The sequence below is a fragment of the Pongo abelii genome, chromosome 16 (genome assembly GCF_028885655.2).
Source record: "Pongo abelii isolate AG06213 chromosome 16, NHGRI_mPonAbe1-v2.0_pri, whole genome shotgun sequence".
NCBI classification, from domain to species: Eukaryota; Metazoa; Chordata; class Mammalia; order Primates; family Hominidae; genus Pongo; species Pongo abelii.
This window is the reverse complement of record NC_072001.2, coordinates 50,495,611-50,515,728: the sequence shown is the minus strand read 5'-3', so window position 1 is coordinate 50,515,728 and position 20,118 is coordinate 50,495,611. Positions and strand designations below refer to the sequence as shown.

The 20,118-nt window shown below is 39.5% G+C and overlaps 1 protein-coding gene and 1 long non-coding RNA gene across 11 annotated transcripts in view; one reads left to right on the top strand and one right to left on the bottom strand.

Annotated features, from left to right (window-relative positions):
* The window catches only part of SEMA6D (semaphorin 6D), a 588,742-nt gene that overhangs the window by 165,114 nt on the left and 403,510 nt on the right, over positions 1–20,118 (bottom strand). For 4 of the 6 annotated variants that reach the window (XM_054531128.2, XM_054531135.2, XM_054531139.2 and 1 more), the window contains one exon: positions 5,979–6,010. The exons of the other annotated variants lie outside the window; for them this stretch is intronic. The gene's annotated coding sequence lies outside the window, so the exon portion shown is untranslated. The remainder of the gene's footprint in view (positions 1–5,978; positions 6,011–20,118) is intronic. 6 annotated transcript variants of the gene reach the window in all.
* Positions 440–7,247, top strand: LOC129050100 (uncharacterized). 5 transcript variants are annotated; one of them, XR_008513570.1, is made up of 7 exons: positions 453–619; positions 1,524–1,594; positions 2,689–2,907; positions 3,319–3,646; positions 4,598–4,748; positions 5,485–5,562; positions 6,396–7,237. It is a non-coding gene; the product is annotated as an uncharacterized LOC129050100 (long non-coding RNA). The 5 variants fall into 5 exon arrangements; XR_008513573.1 differs by lacking the exon at positions 453–619 and adding an exon at positions 1,011–1,148; XR_008513572.1 differs by having other exon boundaries at positions 440–619; positions 1,524–1,715; positions 2,689–3,646.

Here is a 20,118-nt window from a genome sequence, read left to right as displayed (position 1 = left end):
TGAATGGGACACATAGCCCATTTTCAGGCCTTGAGAATTCCTGTGAGAATTTCAAGCAAGTTTTTGTTTCAACAGCTCACATGTGCAAGGGCCACCAAGAGTTTAGTAATGTAAATAGATAACATATCATCATTTAGCCAAGGAATCACATTATGAGCATATTCAAACCACATTCAAGAGGACACCAGATTTCCTTGAAACACCTGTAGATAAAGGAAGAAAAATCATGGTGGATGTGTAGCCAGCCTCCAACATAGGCTCCAATGATTCCTGCCTCTTGGTATTCAAGTCCTTGTGCAGTTTCCTCCTACAATGTATCATAATTGGTCTTTGTGACCAAGAGAATACAGCAGAAGTGATGGCATGTCACTTCTGAAGCTAGGTCATAAAAGGTACTGTGGCTTTGTGGTATAATAAGAAAGACATTCTGTCTTTGTCCATAGTGCCTGGCACAGAACTCCTGTTGAGGAACCCCTGTTCCCTCAAACCCCTGGAACACCACACAGAGAACTATCTCCAGGTCTGGACTTCCCCTGACTTGGAGACAGCCTTATTCTCAGATCTCTCTCTCTTTTCAAGTGGACTATCCTCTGTACAACCCAGAGAGCCCCATCCAAATGTAAGGACTGGTCTCCAAGGGGGAAGGGGAGGAGGGATGCCATTTAGGATTACGGATTCCCCAACTCTGCCAGCTCTAACTGGCCCCTGAGTTGCTACTATGTAAATTAAATCTACCCTGCACCACCCCTCTCTCTCTATATATATATATAAAAAGTAGTAGGGTGATAGGAGCATATCTGTTCTAATGAGGCAACTCTTAGCAAGCCTCTAGATAGCTTCAGGATGGAGGCAGGTCATCAGAAAGACCAAGCCTTGATTAGAAGCTTGGAGCTTTCAGTCCCAACCCTCAACCTCCAGGGAGGGAAAAGGGGTTAGAGATTGAGTTAATCTTGAATGCTCAGTGATGTAATTAATTGTGCTTACTTAATAAAACCTCCATAAAAGCCCCTAAACAATGGGGGTTTAGAAGAGCTTCTGGGTTGGTGAACACATGGAGGAGCTGGGTGAGCGGTGCACATGGAGAGTGCATGGAAGCCTCTAACCCCCATACCTTCTATGAATCTCTTCCATTTGGCTGTTCCTGAATTGTATCCTTTATAATCAACCTGTAATAGCAAGTAAAGTGCTTTCCTGAGTTCTGTGAGCAATTCTAGCAAATTACTGATCCTGGGCTGCCTGGTGGGGATTGGGGATGTGGTTGGGGAAATGTCTGAGTCGGGGAGGTGCTGTTCTCTGAAAGGTAGCCTAGACACTCCATCTGCAGTTGGCATCTGAAGTAGGGGTAGTCTTGTGGGATTAAGCCCTTGACCCAGGGGTGTCTGCACTAACTCTGGGAATTGGTATCAGAATTGAATAGAATTGTTGGACACCCAGTTGGTGTCTGAGTTGGTTGGTGCGAGTAAAAGCCTCTTAGATTTATCGCTTGTTCTCTTTTCCTATCTGATCCTTTCTCTCTGTCTCAGATCACTCATTGTGGAAGAAATCTGATGCTATGCCTTGAGGACACTCAAGTGGCCTATGGAGAGGCGAACATGTAAGGAATTGAGCCTCCTAGTAACAGCTAATGAGAAGCAGAGGGCTCTGCCAACAGCCATGTTAATGAGCCCTTGGGGAAGTGGACCCTCCACTCCCAGCCCAGCATTCAGATGGCTGAGGTACCAACATCTTAGATTTGCCTCCTGAGAGACCTTGCACAAAACCGCTCTCAGATTCCTGACTCTCAGAAACTATGTGAGACAGCACATGTTTGTTTTAAGCTGTGAAATTTCAGGGATATTGGTTACACAGCAGTAGATAACTATTACAGTGGGGCTGGGTACAGTGGCTCACGCCTGTAATCCCAGCACTTTGGGAGGCTGAGGCAGGCAGATTGCGAGGTCAGGAGATGGAGACCATCCTGGCTAATGGGGAGAAACCTTGTTTCTACTAAAAATACAAAAAGAAAAAAAATTAGCCAGGCATGGTGGTTGTGGGTGCCTATAGTCCCAGCTACTCGGGAGACTGAGGCAGGAGAATGGCATGAACCCAGGAGGCAGAGCTTGCAGTGAGCCAAGATCACGCCACTGCACTCCAGCGAACTATTACAGTGAATAACTTCTTATAGCTACTCCATTTTACAGGCCTTGTCATAAAATCCACCAAGGATGGACCCTAGAGTTTTAAAAGAGAAAGAATCTAACAAATTACTCTCTGAATTTCAAACACAACAAATATTATAAGTGTAACATATATTGTACGTTAATGAAAATTCTGAGTATTTAAAATAGTTAATTCAATTTGACAAAGTTTCAAGTTTCAAGACGTCTCCTGGACTACTTCTTCCATAATTTTAATTGAAGCTATTAGCATATCCTTGTTTAGTTGTCTTTAAATAAGTAGTGGAAGGATACCCACTTCTACCCCTAAGAAATGAAATAGCTTAAGACTTTCTAGGCTCTATTTTTCTCTTAAGTTTATCTGGCCGGATGGATTGTAGAATCTTTTTAGGAACTGCATACTGTAATAACAATGTGTTAAGCACTTTCTTTATGTAAAGCTTTAGTCCACAAACTTGGATGTGAAAGAAATGTCTCTCTTATTTATTTTTTAAAGTCAAATTAATTTGGTTTTTGATCTCTATCCTTTCAGAAAGATAAGAAACATCTATCTCAAGCACTATGAGACTCCCTCCTCTCCATCTCCAAGGGTCAGGCCACGGTCTTAGTCATTGCCAAGAGCATCACAGAAGGCCTCTGTCTCTGGTTCCTACCTGGCCCTTTCTATGCTCGTTAACTGATGCTGCAGCCTGACTTCTTCAAGACTAAGTTGGGCTGTATGCTTGCAATCATGGGAGGAAAACAAAAGAGGGTATAAACACAATACAATGCCTCGACAAATCACTCCATCTCAGGGGGTCAGAAAATAAATTAAATGTTAGGAAAAACAGAAAAGAAGTAAGCAACATAGTGCCAGCCTTTGGGTTCTTAGACACTCAAAAGGAAACAGGAAGTACAGAAACAATACACCAGGAAATAAAAGAGGGCATTTTTAGAAGTACCATTTAAATTGCAAGGGCTGCAGGAATCAACAGAAGGAAATAATCCGGGCGAGGGGGAGGGGACTTAATAAGAATAATAATTATATATATTCCCTCAAATTTGTATGGAATTTATAAATTATGAGGGATTTTCACACATTTATAACTTCATTTTAGACACTTACAATGAAATTAAGTAAAATGGGGTTGGCGGGACAGATGGTAACATCTTTATTTTACAGATGAGGAACTTGGACTCAGCTAGCTTTGGCGACTTGTTGAGAAAGTCAGAACCAGTTAGTCGTGGAATATAAAATTGAGCTCGGCTCTCTTCCTACCTAGTCTTTTCTCTGCTCCGCTCCCACACTTCAGTGAGAGTTGCTTTCCTGAAGGAGTAAGTTCTAAAGCAGGATTGGAAGTTCCTATAGGGACAAAGAGAAGAGGCATCCACGAGTGGCAAGGAGTGTGAAAGGGATGAAAAACACATAAGAAGAAATGGAGACAGGCAGAAGGTCCCAGCTACAGGACAGAAAAGCCAGGGTGTGGGCTTCTGAGAGATGATGCTGAGTGGTGAGTCACGGGTGACTAAGGGAGCCATTGACATCAGATTGCAAATTCTCCCCTCCTACCCCGTGACAAAGAAGTTTATCTCCTATATCTCTTTATATATGAAAAACCATAAAGAAAACACCAGTATCTTCATATAGTGTACCATCCAATGAAAGCATATGCCATCTCACTTGGGCCCTTTATCAATCTTAGTCACAGTGCCCAATATCGTTTCCATTTCTCATTCTCTGAGTTCTGTTATCCAAAGCTTATCCTCTTGCCTGGACTACAGAGACAGAGGTGAAATCTTTGAGAAGGGGATCCTATCCACTTGTCATTATACCTCTGTAATTCTTAGTGATGTTCCACGTTGCCTCCCACACTGACCCTGTACAAACCAGTGCAAGAGTTTCCGGGGTGCGGGACCGTTACTTGAGCCAACTTCTTCCATCCTGCAAAGGCAGGGATGGAGCTCAGGAGATGGTGTTTTGCATCTTTACAACTGGAACAAGATGAAAGGTCTCTGAAGGAATAATGAGATCCAGGCTTGATTCAAGACGAGAGGCCAGATGGGAACAGTAGAGCATTAGGATGTTGTGATGCTGGGGTAACCTTTCCATAATGATGTTGTGTGGCCTGAAGTTTGATGCTGAGAATCTACAGTGATTTCTGGCTTAGAAATAAGAAACTGATCGGTAAATGAAAAAAAAAAAAGCCTACCTATATCCAATCTCTCCCCACCAGCCCCCTCTCCCAACATTGTTATCTATTTGTATACGCAACAGTATTTTAGCAAATGAAAATTCTCAAAATTCTAATCACATTCTTATCCCAAAGCCTGGATTTAGTCAGAAAGCTTTATGGTGCTTCTGACTCAGTAGAGTTAGTTATCCTGTTTAATTGGATTGACGGTGACAACTGTAATTACCTTAGATGAGATTGCCTGTAATGTAATTATACTTCCTTCATCAGCATGAGCTGGACTTGTGGAATACATACAGAAGATGCCTCCAATTACTGAGAGGTTAAGAAGAACATTATATTGCCTCACAAATCCTGTTTGTTACTGTATGGAATTGTAAAAATTATGGAAGAAACTGAAGGAATTACTCCTCTAAAGCAGGTTTGTGATCCAAATATGTTTCTGTTTCATAGAGTAAGATAACTACATTCCAGAGCTATATTTTTGTTTAAATAAAAAATACATTTTAAGAACTCAATATGGGGGTAGCAATAGTAAATCTGGTATTTTATTATTATTTTGTTTCTGTTTATTATGTACAAACAGCAACTGCATCTAAAAGACATTTTTAAAAAGCATAAAATACATAATGAAGTTTAACTTGACTTTTTCTGTGATCTGAAACTTACAGTCTCTAGAATTAACATAGTAAGTAACAGGAGATAACTTTAAAATACTAGTCTTTATGAGTAGATGGACCCATAATTAATACCTAGGAAGCCAGATGCTCTACTACAATGATAGCTTTCTCTATTTTCCAATTAACACATGGAGAACTTTAAAATTTTCAATTGGAAGCCTAGCCTCTCAACAGGCCATATCTGCCAAACGTATTGCAAACACATGTAGTTTAGGAGAAATGGCACATACTAGAAATCCACCCCAATCTTATTAGCTTTAGCATTGCTCTCATTAAAAATAGAGCTGCTTACAGGTTTTTCCTTCTGAAGCATATGAAACATAGAACTTGGAAATGTGCCCTTTTGAAAACTTATTCCTGTATTCACAAACCAGATGGTGCACATCAAATGCATTCTGATTCTCTAATGAAATAAAAAAGGATCCCTATTATGTTATTTAATATGATTAACACATCCTCAATTGCTAATTTTTACAGATACTCCTGGAAAGTTAAACAACTTGGCTAATAATCTCAGGCTGGAGTTGGACAAGAAGACCTCACCAAAGCTGAAAGGTTAGGGCTGTGCTGGGGGCACTTTGCTTTCTAATTCTTCCAAAATAGGCTTTGGAGAGGTGCAAGGCCCTGCCACAGCTGCTCACAAAGAAACCCTTCTTCTGTTTTTGAACATCAGAGACAAAGAGTCTGCTGTATCATAAAAGGGCTGATTGGGCAAGAAAAAGATACACACACTGCCTCTCTCTCTCTCTCTCTCTCTCTCTCTCATTCTCTCTCTCTCTCAATTTCTCTTAAGACCAGTACTTAGTCAAGCAATATTCATAGCATGCTGGAATCACCAACATCACCAGTAAACTCTAATTCTGAGCACCATTTGAATGTCTCACTCATGACATAAGCAAAAACTTACCTAAAACCAGTAAGAATTTGCTGGATTTTGCCAACAAATTGGAGAACAGTATAATGTTGTTTACCTTGAAAAAGGTTGGCTTGTCTGTTCAAAAACCTGAAAAAAGAAAAGAGAAATGGATTGATTTTCCATTACTTCTGACCTTTAAAACCACAATACTGAGTTAAACATAGTTGTGGTGTGCTTATTAATTTAGTAAATCAGATTGTCATTCTCTAATTTTATGTATCTCTTGCTTGAAGTAATAATGGCTTAAACTAAATTGGATTCTAATCTGAATCCAATTTCTCTATTGAATTCCATTATTAGTTAGGAATATGCTCAGCTGAGGAAAAGCATCCACCAGTAGACCGGAGTAAAACACCATGATAAGCTAGACACTGTGCATGTGAAACATCTGTTTTTTTTCTGTTGTTGTTGTTAAACTTTTAAAACTTGAAGATCTCTGGTCAGCTATGTCTTATTTTATCTTCTTCTACAGATAAGAGAAACATTTGTTTGGGCTGAGACAGCTGTTTCATGAAATGCAACATCATATCTCATTTTTCTTCATGAACTTCTCTCATTTAACAATTAGGCTGGAAGAACACACATTACCAATAGGTTCAGTCGTGTAACACTCAGAACCTGGAAATAACGAGTTGGAAGTTTCAGATCCTACAAAATAAATCAGTTACTCCATCAATTCTATAATATAAGGCAAAGAATCTGAAAATTGAAGGAAGATATTTTGAACAACACTGTGCAAAAGCTATTGCTGAGTTAGGTATTCAGTTAAGCCAAACACCACGCCTGGTTCTCAGTTTGTTTTGCAAAAGCATTTATTCTACATTTCAGATATGCACATGTTCCAACTTGGGCTAGAAAGACTTAACTAAAAATAACACCACTATCACCAAGTGATGCTATGGTTGACCAATACTCCAGGATTTGAAAAAAAATTCCCCAAATGCTACAAATTCCCTAGGAACTGGAAGCTTTTCCTCTCCTTAAGGTGAAAGACTGCTTCTCCTCTTGGTGTTTTGCCATTAAAAAAAGGAAGTATTTAGCAAACAACTAGCAGATCCATCAAAAGGTTAGGATTCTTTTTATTTTAGTGCTCTTTCTTAATGGGCAAAAATTGATTGATTAGTTCACCTGGAATGTTCTTAGCCTTAGGGCAGAAACAGAGCTTTGTACGCATTAGTGGACTGGATTTATAAAAGAAAAAAGTCCACATTCAAGAATACAGAGAATTTCAAAAATACAAGAAAATAGAAAAAAGAAAAACAAGGTCTGGAAGCATATTAAAATTCTTGTATTCATTAAAAATCAAATGGCTGTGTTTTCAGTTGTATTGAGTTATCATATGTGTACTGGTTCTTTGCCTTAGTTCCAAATGTACTCATATTATCATCTCTAAATCCATCTGGATAGTTTATACAGTGAACCCTGGAATCACCTTAGTTTCTCCAAACTCCATCTACTTTTTGAGAAAAAAAAAAAAACAAAACGTAAGGCAGATCTTTCCCCATTAGATCTCCAACCTCCATTGCTCCCTTCCCCCACTTGTTGGTAAAACTACTTTCTGGAAAGTTTGTTTACCTTTCAGACAAGACAAGGGGTGAAACAGAGGAGCAATGACCTCCTTGCCATTGGCTAGAATGAAGTGAAGGGAGTTACCAGGACGCAGTGGTATTAATCCCCTGTTACTCTGATGTTACCTCAGACCCTCGTCTACTATTTATTTGGCCATACTCCCAGTGCAGTGATTTACATCTTGGAGGAAGTAGTATTTAAATGTGTGTGCATAAGATTCTGTTGGGGAGTTTATTAACAATGCACATTCCTGAGCTCTAGCCTGCTCTATGAAATCTGCATCCCTAGCAGATTAGCACCCAGGAATGTTCATCGATAAGCTTTTCCAGCGAGTATGATTAGGTAGGTGGTCTCATGACCACACTTTGGGAAACACAGACTTAGGATGATATGAAAAGTGACGTCAGGCTGTGCTAAGTGCCAGGCCTTGAGTGGAAAGGTGTTTTAAGTCGCTATCTCATCTCAGAGTACATAATAAATATTTAAATTTGAGAAAACTAGTATTTAATATATAAGTAAAACCTGTTTATTATTTGCTATTGTTTTTCTTTATGGTTTCCAAACAGATATCTGATCTGCCTTAAGCATTATTTGCCTTGGTGATCTGTAAATTCCTGAAAAAGGGAGAAAGCTTAGGTGATACACACTGTAATTAATGTGGCCCTCTGTAATTAATGTGGAATTATTTTGTACAGGGGGGTGATCTGAAATATTAATGGGCTATTTTAACCATCATCTTGAATAATTCAAAGGTGTCTGCTTAATTCTTGTGCTTTCCCAGTTCGAATGAAAATATCCACAAAGAGAACTATGTAAGTAAATACAATTAATCATATTCAATCATGTACTGTCTTGGATTTCCCTAAAACCAAAACACTGAAATGGACACATGACATCCTTCTGGTCTTAATTTTCCACCAATTCATGAAACATTTCATGCTTTGCTTGGGACAGCACAAATCTTTCAACCTCCAATTATATTAATATTACGAGGGCACTGAAGTGCCCAAATATGTGACATGAAGTCCTTGAGTGTGGAATGGCCTTTTCCAATAGACATACAGTTTGCATAAACGGAAAAGAACACAATATTATCACCCCTTGAGATTTCCTGGTTTTAGAACAAAGAGGTGGTGGTCCTGGATGCTTTACAGTATAATTTCCTTTTAGAGATTCTTAGTGCACAATATTATAAATTCAGAGTTCTTCTGAAATAAAGAAAAATGTTACCTTTATTTCATCCATCATTTAAAAAAGTTATTTACCCTAGGAAACACTGACAGAGTGATCTTTTTTAAATTTAGTTTTTTAAATTTAATTTTATTTTTGACACATTATAATTACATACAATTATGGGGGTACACAGTGATGTTATTTTATATATAATATTCATATATATGAATATATATTATATAATATATTAATATATGAATATATATATTATATATAATATATTATCTATGAATATATTATATATATTTATATATGAATATATATTATATAATATATATAATATTCATATATATTATATATATATTCATATATATATATATATGAATGATGTGGAATGACTGAAACAAGCTAATTTCATATCCATCAACTTAAATAGTTATCATTTGTTCCTGCTGTCTAACTGCAACTTTCTGCCCTTTGACCAACATCTCCCTCGTTCCCCACACTCCCCACCCCCAGCCTCTGGTAATCACTAATCTAATCTCTGCTTCTATGAGTTTTACTATTTTAGACTCCATATATAAGTGAGAACATGTAATTGTTCTCTTTATGTGCTTGGTCTATTTCATTTATAACATAATGTCCTCTAGGTTCACTCATGTTGCCTCACAAAACAGATTTTCTTCATTATTAAGGCTGTATAGTATTCCATTGTGTATATATATCACATTTTCTTTATCCATTCATCCCTGGGTTGATACTTAAGTTATTTCCACATCTTGGACACTGTAAATAATGCTGTAATGAAGATGAGAGTTTAGCTATCTCTTCATAATACTAATTTTAAGTCCTAGACTACCTACCCAGTAGTGGAATTGCTGGACCATACTGTCGTTCTGTTTTCAGTTTTTTGAGGAATATCCACACAGTTTTCAATAATGGCTGTACTCATTTACATTCCCACCAGCAATGTACAAAGATTTTCTTTTCCCCCATCCTCACCAATATTTGTTATCTTCAATCTTTTTTTAGTAATAGCCATTCTGACAGGTCGGAAGTAATATCTCATCATTTCCCTAATGATTACTGATGTTGAGCATTTTTTCATGTATCTGTTGCCCTTTTTTAAATTGAGTTATTTATTTTTTTGCTATTGAGTTTTTGAGTTATTACATATTTTGGATATTAACCCCTTATCAGAGGTATTGCTTGCAAATATTTTCTCTCAACCTGTAGGTTTTCTCTTCACTCTGTTGTTTGCTTGCTATGGAGAAGATTTTTAGTCTGATGTAATGCCTTTTGTTTATTTTTGGTTTTGTTTCTTGAGTTTTTTGGGTCAAATTAAAATATAATTGCCCAAACCAATGTTGCATAGTTTTTTTCTCCTATGTTTTCTTCTAGTTGGTTTTATAGTTCCAGAACTTAACATTTGAGCCCTTAACCCATTTTGATTTTATTTTTGTATGTGGAGAGAGATATGGGTCTAATTTCATTCTTCTGCATATGGATATCCAGTTTTCCCAACACTCTTTGTTAAAGCCACTGTCCTTTACTGACTGTGTTCTTGGCACTTCTGTTAAAAATTAATAGACCATTGATGTGTGAGTTCATTTCTGGGTTCCCAATTCTGTTCTATTGGTTGTTGTGTCTATTTTTATGCCAATATGATGTTGTTCTATGTACTATAGCTTTGTAATATGCCAATATGATGTTGTTCTATGTACTATAGCTTTGTAATATAGTTTAAAGTCAAATAGTGTGATGCCTCCAGCTTTGTTTTTCCTGCTCAAGATTGCTTTGGTTATTTGGTGTCTTTTGCAATACCATATAAATTTTAAGATTTTATTCTATTTCTCTGAAACAATGGCATTGAAATTTTTATAGGAATTGCTTCAAATCTGTATATTGCTTTGAGTAGTATGCACATTTTGGCAATATTAATTTTTCCAAGGCATGAAGACAGAATATATTTCCACGTATTTGTGTCTTCAATTTCTTTTATCAATGTTTTACAGTTTTCATTGTAGAGATCTTTCACCTCTTTGGTTAAATGTATTCCTAGGTATTTTAGTTTTTGTAGCTATTGCGAATAAAATTTTTAAATTTCTTTTTTGGATAATTTGTTGTTAGTGTATAGAAATACTACTGCTTTTTGTTTGTTGATTTTGTATCCTGCAACTTTACTGTATTTGTTTTTCAGTTCTAATAGTTTTTTTGATAGGGTGTTAGGGTTTTCTATACATAGGATCATGTTGTCAGCAAACAGCAACAATTTCACTACTTTCTTTCTTACTTAGATGCCTTTTATTTCTTTCTCTTGCTTAATCAATCTGGCAAGGACCTCTAATATTATATTACATTGAATAGAAGTGGTTAAAGTGGGCATCTTCATGTTGTTCCTGATCTTAAGAATAATATGCCAATAAATTGGATAACTAGAAGAAATGGGCAAATCATAGACACATATAACTTACCAACACTGAATCAAGAAAAAAAATTAAAATCTAAAAAGATGAATAATAAGTAAGGAGACTGAATCAACAATAAAATTTTCTCCCATCAAAGAAAAGCCCAGGACTTGATGACTTCATAGGTCATTTAAAGAAGAACTAATACGAATTTTTCTCAAGTGCTCCCTAAAAAATAAAGAAAAAGGAGTACTTTGGAACTGTTTTCATGAGGCCAGCATTACTCTGATAACAAAGCCAGACAAAGACATTACAATAAAAGAAAATTATTACAGACCAATATCCCTGATGAACATCGATGCAAAAATCCTCAACAACAACAAGAGTACTAGTAAACTGAATTCAACAGCATATTAAAAGTGTGATTCATCATGATCAAGTAGAATTTATCCCAGGGATGCAAGGATGGTTCAACATATGTGAATCTATAGATGTGAAATATCACATTAGCAAAATGAAGGACAAAAACCATATGCTCATCTCATTAGATGCAGAAAAAGCATTTGATGAAAAATACAACTCGTTTTCATAATAAAAATTCTCAACAAACTAGGTATGGAAGGAATATACCTCAATACAATAAAGGCCATATTTAACAACCCTACAGCTGACATTAACCTCAATGGTGAAAAGTTGATTTTTAAAATAAATGTGATTTTTGTCTCTTTTTTACTAGACCATCATTTGATTCCTATTGGCAAAGCCCAAAACTCTGCAATGAAGGTCACAGAGTCTTTCAACATCTGGCACCTATCTTTCTTCTCAATTAGCCCCTCACCTGGATATCTCCCAGATTCCAGCAAAAGTGAACACTGTTTCCAGGATCCACCACACCACTTTAGCCTCCATGCCTTTACATGTGCCATTACCCTTGCTTGGAATGCCGGTGTTCACACTCCTCTACACACAAATACACACATGCCCTCAGACACCATTCTCCCAACCTTTTCACCTGACAAACATCTGCTCCTCCCTCAAAGTCTACCCCAAACACTATTTCTGTGAGGCCTTTCTCAATCTTCCTAAACTTGGTTACTTCCTTCCCTGTGCTCCCATTTTGGCTATTTCTAACTATTCTAGAATACTCATCAAACTATAAATTATACTTTTCTGTGTAAAGGTCCACCTCCCTCATTAGACTGGGAGCTTCTTGGAAGCAGGTACTGCCACTTACTTAATAAACATTCAATGCCTACTCTGTTCTGGGAAGTTCATATCCCAAAGTATAGGTCCTGGAACGGTGAGTGTCAGTATGTGATGGGTACCCAATAATGGCTGATTTAAAGCATAAATAATTGAATGTCTCCTGCAAATTCTCTCAATGGTATAATGATTGTCATGAACTACCTACTTACAATTTATCTGCAGGTGTCCCTGAGAAACACACATGGAGGTGACTTAGTTGTTAGTAAGGTGATGGGTATGCTAGCTTCAGAAACAGGAAATCATTTTCAGAATAAGTACTGGCCTTTAAAGAGCAAAAAGAAAGGGAAACAGAGGAAAAGGAGGAGGAAAAGAAAACCAACCAAACCTGGGACCAGGGCAAAAGAAATGAACTTTCTCTTCTTAAAGGAAGAAGTTTGTTTGTACTTAGGGAAAATGAGAATAATGAGTTCTATAATAGTGATTTCAGTTCTGTAGAGAAACAAATATTACCTTTCATAGTGTTTAAGCCTTGACAGCATCTGTCCCTCTTGTTGCACAGGAGATGTGAATTATGTTATCTAAGTACTGATGAATTAAAATTGTCTCAGGCATTGTCAACTGTGATGACATTTGATACGGTTTGGATCCGTGTCCTTACCCAAATTTCATGTGGAATTGTAATCCCCAATGTTGGAGATGGGGGTCTGGTGGGAGGTGACTGGCTCATGAGGGTGGATCCTTCATGAATGGTTTAGCACCATCCCCTTGGTGGTGTTCTTGTGATAGAGTTCCCATGCGATCTGGTTGTTTAAGTGTGTAGCACTGCACCGCCCTCTTTCTTGCTACCACTCCAGCCACGTGATGCACCTACTCCCCCTTCCGCCATGATTATAAGTTTCCTGAGGCCTCCTCTGAAGTGGAACAGATGTCAGCATCATGCTTCCTGTACACCCTGTGGAATAATGAGCCAATTAAACCTCTTTTCTTTATAAATTACCCAGTCTCAGGTATTTCTTTATAGCAATGCAAAAACAGACTAACATACCACTTCACCCTGGAATCTTTTCCTTCAAATTTTTAAAGAAGGGAGAATGTCTTGGTGTTTGAAGCTTTTTTTTTTTTCTGATTATTTAAGTCTTTCCAGGCAATTGTCCAAACACAGGGACTTTAAAGTCTTCATTTTTAGAAATTTTCATGTAATTCTCTGTTTGGATTGACGGTATAGTTTTTTTTTTTTTTTTTTTTTTTTTTGAGACGGAGTTTCGCTCTGTCGCCCAGGCCGGAGTGCAGTGGTGCGATCTCTGCTCACTGCAAGCTCTGCCTCCCGGCTTCATGCCATTCTCCTGCCTCAGCCTCCTGAGCAGCTGGGACTACAGGTGCCCGCCACCACAGCTGGCTGATTTTTCTGTATTTTTAGTAGAGACAGGGTTTCACCATGTTAGCCAGGATGGTCTCGATCTCCTGACCTTGTGATCCACCCGCCTCAGCTTCCCAAAGTGCTGAGATTACAGGTGTGAGCCACCGCGCCCAGCCAGATCTTTTTTTGACTAATCATGAGACAAAAAGTAATGAATGCTTCTGAAATTCTAGACCAAGTTAGAGTCAAGGACACTTCACAGAGAAGAGAGGTACTGCTGTGGCTCTCAGGAAGAGATGAAAAGGCAAATCTGTCTTTGTATGATCTCTACTGTGCCAAGACCTAGCTTTGTTTATTCCATTAGTGAATATGTTCTGGAAGGTTATGTTCATTATGGCACTTTATTACTAATCTGATAAGAAAAACAATTAAGGTGATTGCCAACATTTTTACTTTTCATAATGAGCAAAGCAATATATATGCAGTTATGATGAATAATCATTGGATGCAATGTATTATGGACTACAGTTAGTATTCATTTGTCAATTACAGAGCTACTACACAATGCAAATAAAAATTCTACAATCTTTTCATAATTTTCATGAAGGGCCCTTCTAGATGCAAATTTTTATTTATGCAATTTTCATATGATGCAATTTGACATGGTCTCCATCTCTAAACCAAGGGGTTTGTTGTAAACACTCTATTTAGCTTGCAATTACCATACAGTTAAATGACTAATCACAGAAACTCACTCCATGATCATTGACAAAAATGGCCACACTCAACACAACTGAAATTAACATTGAGGAAAATGGGTCTGCCTCTCACCCACACCCAGCTAATCAATCACAGCAAAATGAACTAAATATGGCTGTTTTCTAGGATGAGATACAATAAATCTGTGTAGTCTGAGACTGAAAAATTGATATGTTAGGTACCGTTTTCCCACTTTAAATACAGTAGTATGCCAAGAAGGGAAACATGGAAGGACTGGTTCACAGAGTCAGAGTAAGGCATTCTCTAAGTATGTTTAGATGAGATATTTGAACTATTTTTCACATTTTTCTTCCCTTCTCTTGTGGCCTACGAAGTATGAAGATGTTGATTTTTAATGAAATGTGCTTATGAAGCAGTGATCATATTTTCCCAGCTTCCATTACCTTGATTTCAGAAATAACATCTAGTTCGCTGACTGCTGGAGACCTAGATTAGGGCTGGAAAACTCAGGAAATGTCAGTAAGAATGCCACTGACAGCAGGAAACAACTGCTCCCCCAGGATTTCATTCTCATTCCCCTTTCCAAAATTTATCATTTAACAATGACAGATGCTGGGGTCTTGTGGTGTATGTGACCGTAGTTAGCTCTCTTTCCCATTCTTCACTGTGGTTCTTTCCAAATGTCACTCTCCCCAAGCTCTCTCTCCTACCACACTTCTTTCTTACCAGTGTCAGCACATAACTTTGCTTCTTCAGACACACAGACACTAGATGCCAGTATATGAGAATTCTCTCAACATCCTGAAGCTGCTGTACTCACTCCCATATGTCATTCTCCATCCACACATTTGCTGTGTCACTATCCATCCTCATCTGCTTCTCTCCTGATACAATGAAACAGGTGTTTTTCCTACAGTCTCAGGCTTAACCTGCTAATTAAATTCTGGAGCCTATCCTCTCATAGCCCCTCTCTCACTGTGTAACTTTTGAGGTTAGGTCAATAGAAGTCTTGTTCCTTCCACCTGGGTCTCCTGGAACACTTGCTCTGGGGGAAGCTAGCTGCCATGTAAACAAGTCCAAGACACCTGGCTATGTGGAAAGGCTGCAAGGAGCAAGAGAACAATGTACAGCCAGGCCCCAGCAGTTCTTATCGTCCTAGATGAAGCACCTGTCATGTGGAGAAGCCTCTGGACATATAGCCCCATAGAGCCTTCAGTTGTGCTACTGGGTTGCATGTTTGTGTTCCTCCAAATTGAATGTTGAAACTGAATCCCCAATCCAACAATATTAAGAGGCGGGGCCTTCAGGAGGTGTGTAGGTTATGAGAGCTCCATGTCATGAATGGGGTTAGTGCTCTGATATAATAAAAGAACAAGAGGGAGTCTGTTAGTCGCTTTTGCCCTTGCTTTCCTCCCACCTCATGAGGATGCAGCAACAAAGTGCCATTTATGAAGCAGAGAGAAAGTTCTCACCTGCACCTGTTGGTACCTTGACCTTGAACTTCCCTACATCTACAACTGTGAGCACTAAATTTCTATTGCTTATGGATTACCTGGCCTAAGGGATTTTGTTATAGCACCAGGAATGGACTAAGACAAGTTAATTCCAGCCCAAGTCAAGATCTGATTGCAATTGTATGAGAGATTCTGTACTAGTGCCCTAGGGCTTCCATATCAAGTACCACAAACTGGCTGGCTCACAAAGAAAAAATTTATTTCCTCACAGTTTTTGAGGTGAGAAGTCTGAAATCAAGGTGTTGGCAGGGCCATGCTCCCTCTGAACTCTGGGTAGAATCTTTCCTTTGCCTTTTCCTAGTTTCTGGTGATGGCCATCGATCCTTGGTATTCATTGGATTGCAGCTGCATTGGTCCAAGCTCTGCCTCTGTCATCACATGGCGTTCTCTCTGTGTGTCTCCTTCCTCTTCTTACAAGGATGCCAGTCATATAGTATTTACAGCCCATCATACTCCATTATGACTTCATATTAGATAATTATATCTACAGAGACCCTGTTTCTTTTTTTATGTATTAATGTCCTTATTTTTATTTATTTATTTATTTATTTATTTATTTATTTATTTATTATACTTCAGGTTCTAGGGTACGTGTGCACAAAGTGAAGGTTTGATACGTAGGTATACATGTGCCATGTTGGTTTGCTGCACTCATCAACTCATCATTTACATTAGGTATTTCTCCTAATGCTATCCCTCTCCCAGCCCCCCACCCCCGACAGGTCCCGGTGTGTGACGTTCCCTGCCCTGTGTCCAAGTGTTCTCATTGCTCAATTCCCACCTATGCGTGAAAACATGCAGTGTTTGGTTTTCTGTCCTTGTGACAGTTTTCTGAGAATGACGGTTTCCAGCTTCATCCATGTCCCTGCAAAGGACATGAACTCATTCTTTTTTACGGCTGCATAATATTCCATGGTGTATCTGTGCCACATTTTCTTAATTCAGTCTATCATTGATGGACATTTGGGTTGGTTCCAAGTCTCTGCTATTGTGAATAGTGCCGCAAGAAACATACATGTGCATGTCTACAGAGACCCTATTTCTAAATAAGGCCAAATTCTGAGGCAATGGGGGTTAGGACTTCAACATATCTTTTGGAGGAAAACAATCCAGCCCAAAACAGACCCCAATCTAGAACCATCTAACTGAACCCAATCAACCCAAAAACTCTGAAAGATAATAATAAATGAAGGTTTTAGGCCACTAAGTTTTATGGTGGATTGTCCCATAGCTATAGATAACCAAAATGCCTTTCTTTACTCAAATCTACTCAACCTACTACAATTTGGCTTCTGCCAACACACTCTACTGATGTTGCTCTTGTAAGGCCACCAGTGACAGTCTTGGTGTTCAATCCAGTGGATGAGTTGCTGTTCTAGAGGGATCCTTTAGCCAATACCTCTACCTCTGTGCCTCCCTAAAGTCCATTGAAATGACCAAGGAAATATGTATGCAAGAATAAATTCACTAAATCCCTATAGAGCAAAAAAGGTGGACATGAGCAGACTAGAAACTTGGAGTGTTTTTTAAAGATGGAAAGTGGGTAGGATTGGATTGAAAGAGAAAGAGAAACACGGCCAAGGAGCCCATGGCTCAGCAGGCCAAGGAGAGGACCACTGGGAGGGCAAACACTTGCTTTGTCAGCAGGATCCCGGGGAGAACTCACATTCAGAGTCAGCAGGGGCTGGAGCAGGATCAGGAAGGTCTGCCAGAGTTGGAGCCAGACTCTCTGTTTCTGCCCCATCTCCCTTACCATGCAAAGCATGGTAGAGACATGCCCCCTTACCTACATTTGTTAGAAAAAATAGCACCTCATGGAGGAAGAAACATGAAAGTATTTCCCATCCATGTACCCTTTCTTGACACCAGAATGGAGGTGGTGTGGTGGGAGTGGTGCCCTCTGCTGTCTAGCCATGCACACACCCTGAAGGAAGCCTGCTGGGACGGGACCCTCATGTGACTCAGCCGGCATATCCACTCATGGTTTAACCACTCACAGTGGAGGGCTGCTCAGAACACGAAACACCTTTCATTCAGTGTTTCTCAACCTCAGTACTATTGACACTTGGTGCCGGATAATCCTTTGTTGGGGGTCTGTTCTGTGCACCGCAGAATGTTTAGCAACATCTTTAGCTTCTACCCATTAGATGCCATTAGTATGCACCCTCCCCATTGTGACAGTTGTGGCAACCAAAAACGTCTCCAGATTGCCAAGTGTCCCCTTGGCAGACAAACTGCCCCTGATCGAGAACCACTGCTTTTCATTTGTGACTGACAAACCCTCTCTTCGGCTCTTTACTTATTACTAAGGGACTATAAAACTCAGTCCTCTAGGAAATACTAGTCATGTCTAAGTGTAACTGCCTTCTAAACCCCTACTCCCACTCTCTAAATTCTTCCAGGGACTTTACTTTTTCCTTCGCAGACGGAGCCACAATGGAGACTCACACTTTAAGACAACATCCAGATGGCTGGTCTTCAAACTGCAATTGCAAATGCCTGCAAGGGAGGCTCTCTGTAGTCTCAAATTCGTGATTTGTGGTTTCAGATATGTGCAGTTCTTATGCTAACTCAAAACTTTTCTCCAAGTAATGACTCTTTTTTTTATGGAGTCTGAGGAGCATGGCTTACAAAAGAGGAAAGGCAGGAGTGGGCAGCTCCTGTGGCTCCGTCTGTGAAGGAGGGGGCAGCTGAAAGGCTAATACCAGGGATTTGACTCTGCTGAAGTCAGTTTAATCTACTCTCTAAAAGATAGGGGCAGAACAGGCTACAATTCTGTCCCCTAGACAAATGGCCTTGCTGGAGTTTCACTGAAGTTAATTACCCCTCTGAAAAGGCAATGTCTCTGCAGAGGAAGGATAGCGGGGCAGGAAATCTTGGAGAGTGAGAGGACAGACATGACTGGGGTCATGGCTGGAGTCCTTTGTGGGATCCTTTGGGCTGGCCAACTCTCATTAGAGGGACTAGGAGTGTATATGGGATAGGGGGTGGGAGGGAGCCAGTGAGAAGAGGCCCTTTCTGCTCAGTCTTTTTATGAGTGTCAGGGGAATTTCTTCATTAGTTAGGCATCCAGTTATCTTTCCTCTGTGTTTTCCTGTAGAAGTAGCTGCACTCATGCAACTTCCCAGCCACTCTTTTCAGAGAGATGGTAACTGTCTGAGTAAACCAATGTTGCCATCTCAACTCTCATTTAGCTACAACAGTGAGCTCACCTGACAACGCAAATGGAGAAAGGGGAGGAGATTCAGGCTTTCTAGCATTTACTGAAATCCGAAATGTCAAAGTGACATCTCAATTAAAAAAAAAAAAAGAAAGAAAAAGTAAAAAATGTTTTTATTGCTCCAGCAATCAGCAATCTCTGGCCCCACCACCTGTTTTTATAAATAAAGTTTTACTGGAACACCGCTATATTCATATGGTCTATGGCTGCTTACAAAGACAGGGTAGCTTAGCTGTGATAAAGAATGTACGGCCCTCAAAGCCTAAGATATTGACTAGGTTGTCCTTTAGAGAAAACATTTGCCAGCCCTGGCTTCGGATCACTGAAGGCAGAATTTATTTTGCACCATATGTAGTGGACTTGTTTTTCTTATCTGTGCTATAGCTAACCCTAAACAACTGTAAGGGTTTCAACATAAGACTCACAGCTGTAGAACATATGTATAGATTTAAGGCTTCTTTATTTTCCAATGAATCATGCTCTTCAGAGAGGTCTGAAATGCTGTGGGACCAGAGACTAGTTTGGACCCTCCAGTCAGCAGAAATGTAAGATGGAGCCAGAGCACACAAGACAAGGGACTGTCTGAATGGAAGAAGTGTAGAGGAGGTGATGGGACCACTTTGAAACCCAGGACAGAGCCGTGACGGGTGGGGTGAGGTAGGGCAGAGGGGGCTTTGCAGGGCCCTCCTGCACTCCCAGCCAGCCTGCCTCCTTCAGCTTTGCTCCTCCCATGTGCCAGGGAAGCTCCTCCAGCCCCAGGAAGAGGCTTCCTCCAGTGGGTTGGGCACATCAACGAATGCTGAAGCTCCTTCTTCCCGTCTGCTGCTCCTATACTACAATAACTCTTCTCTCTCTTTCCTCAAACCCAGACTCCCTGGAGACTTCAGCCTCTAGCCTACCCTTTGGCAGCCTTCCCAGCCCACTGGAAACACCCTGGGGAGAAGAGAGCTGAAGACAAACACAGACAGATCTTGTGAAAAAAAAAAAACAAAAAACAACAACAAAAAAACCTGTCAAATTTCGTTTTG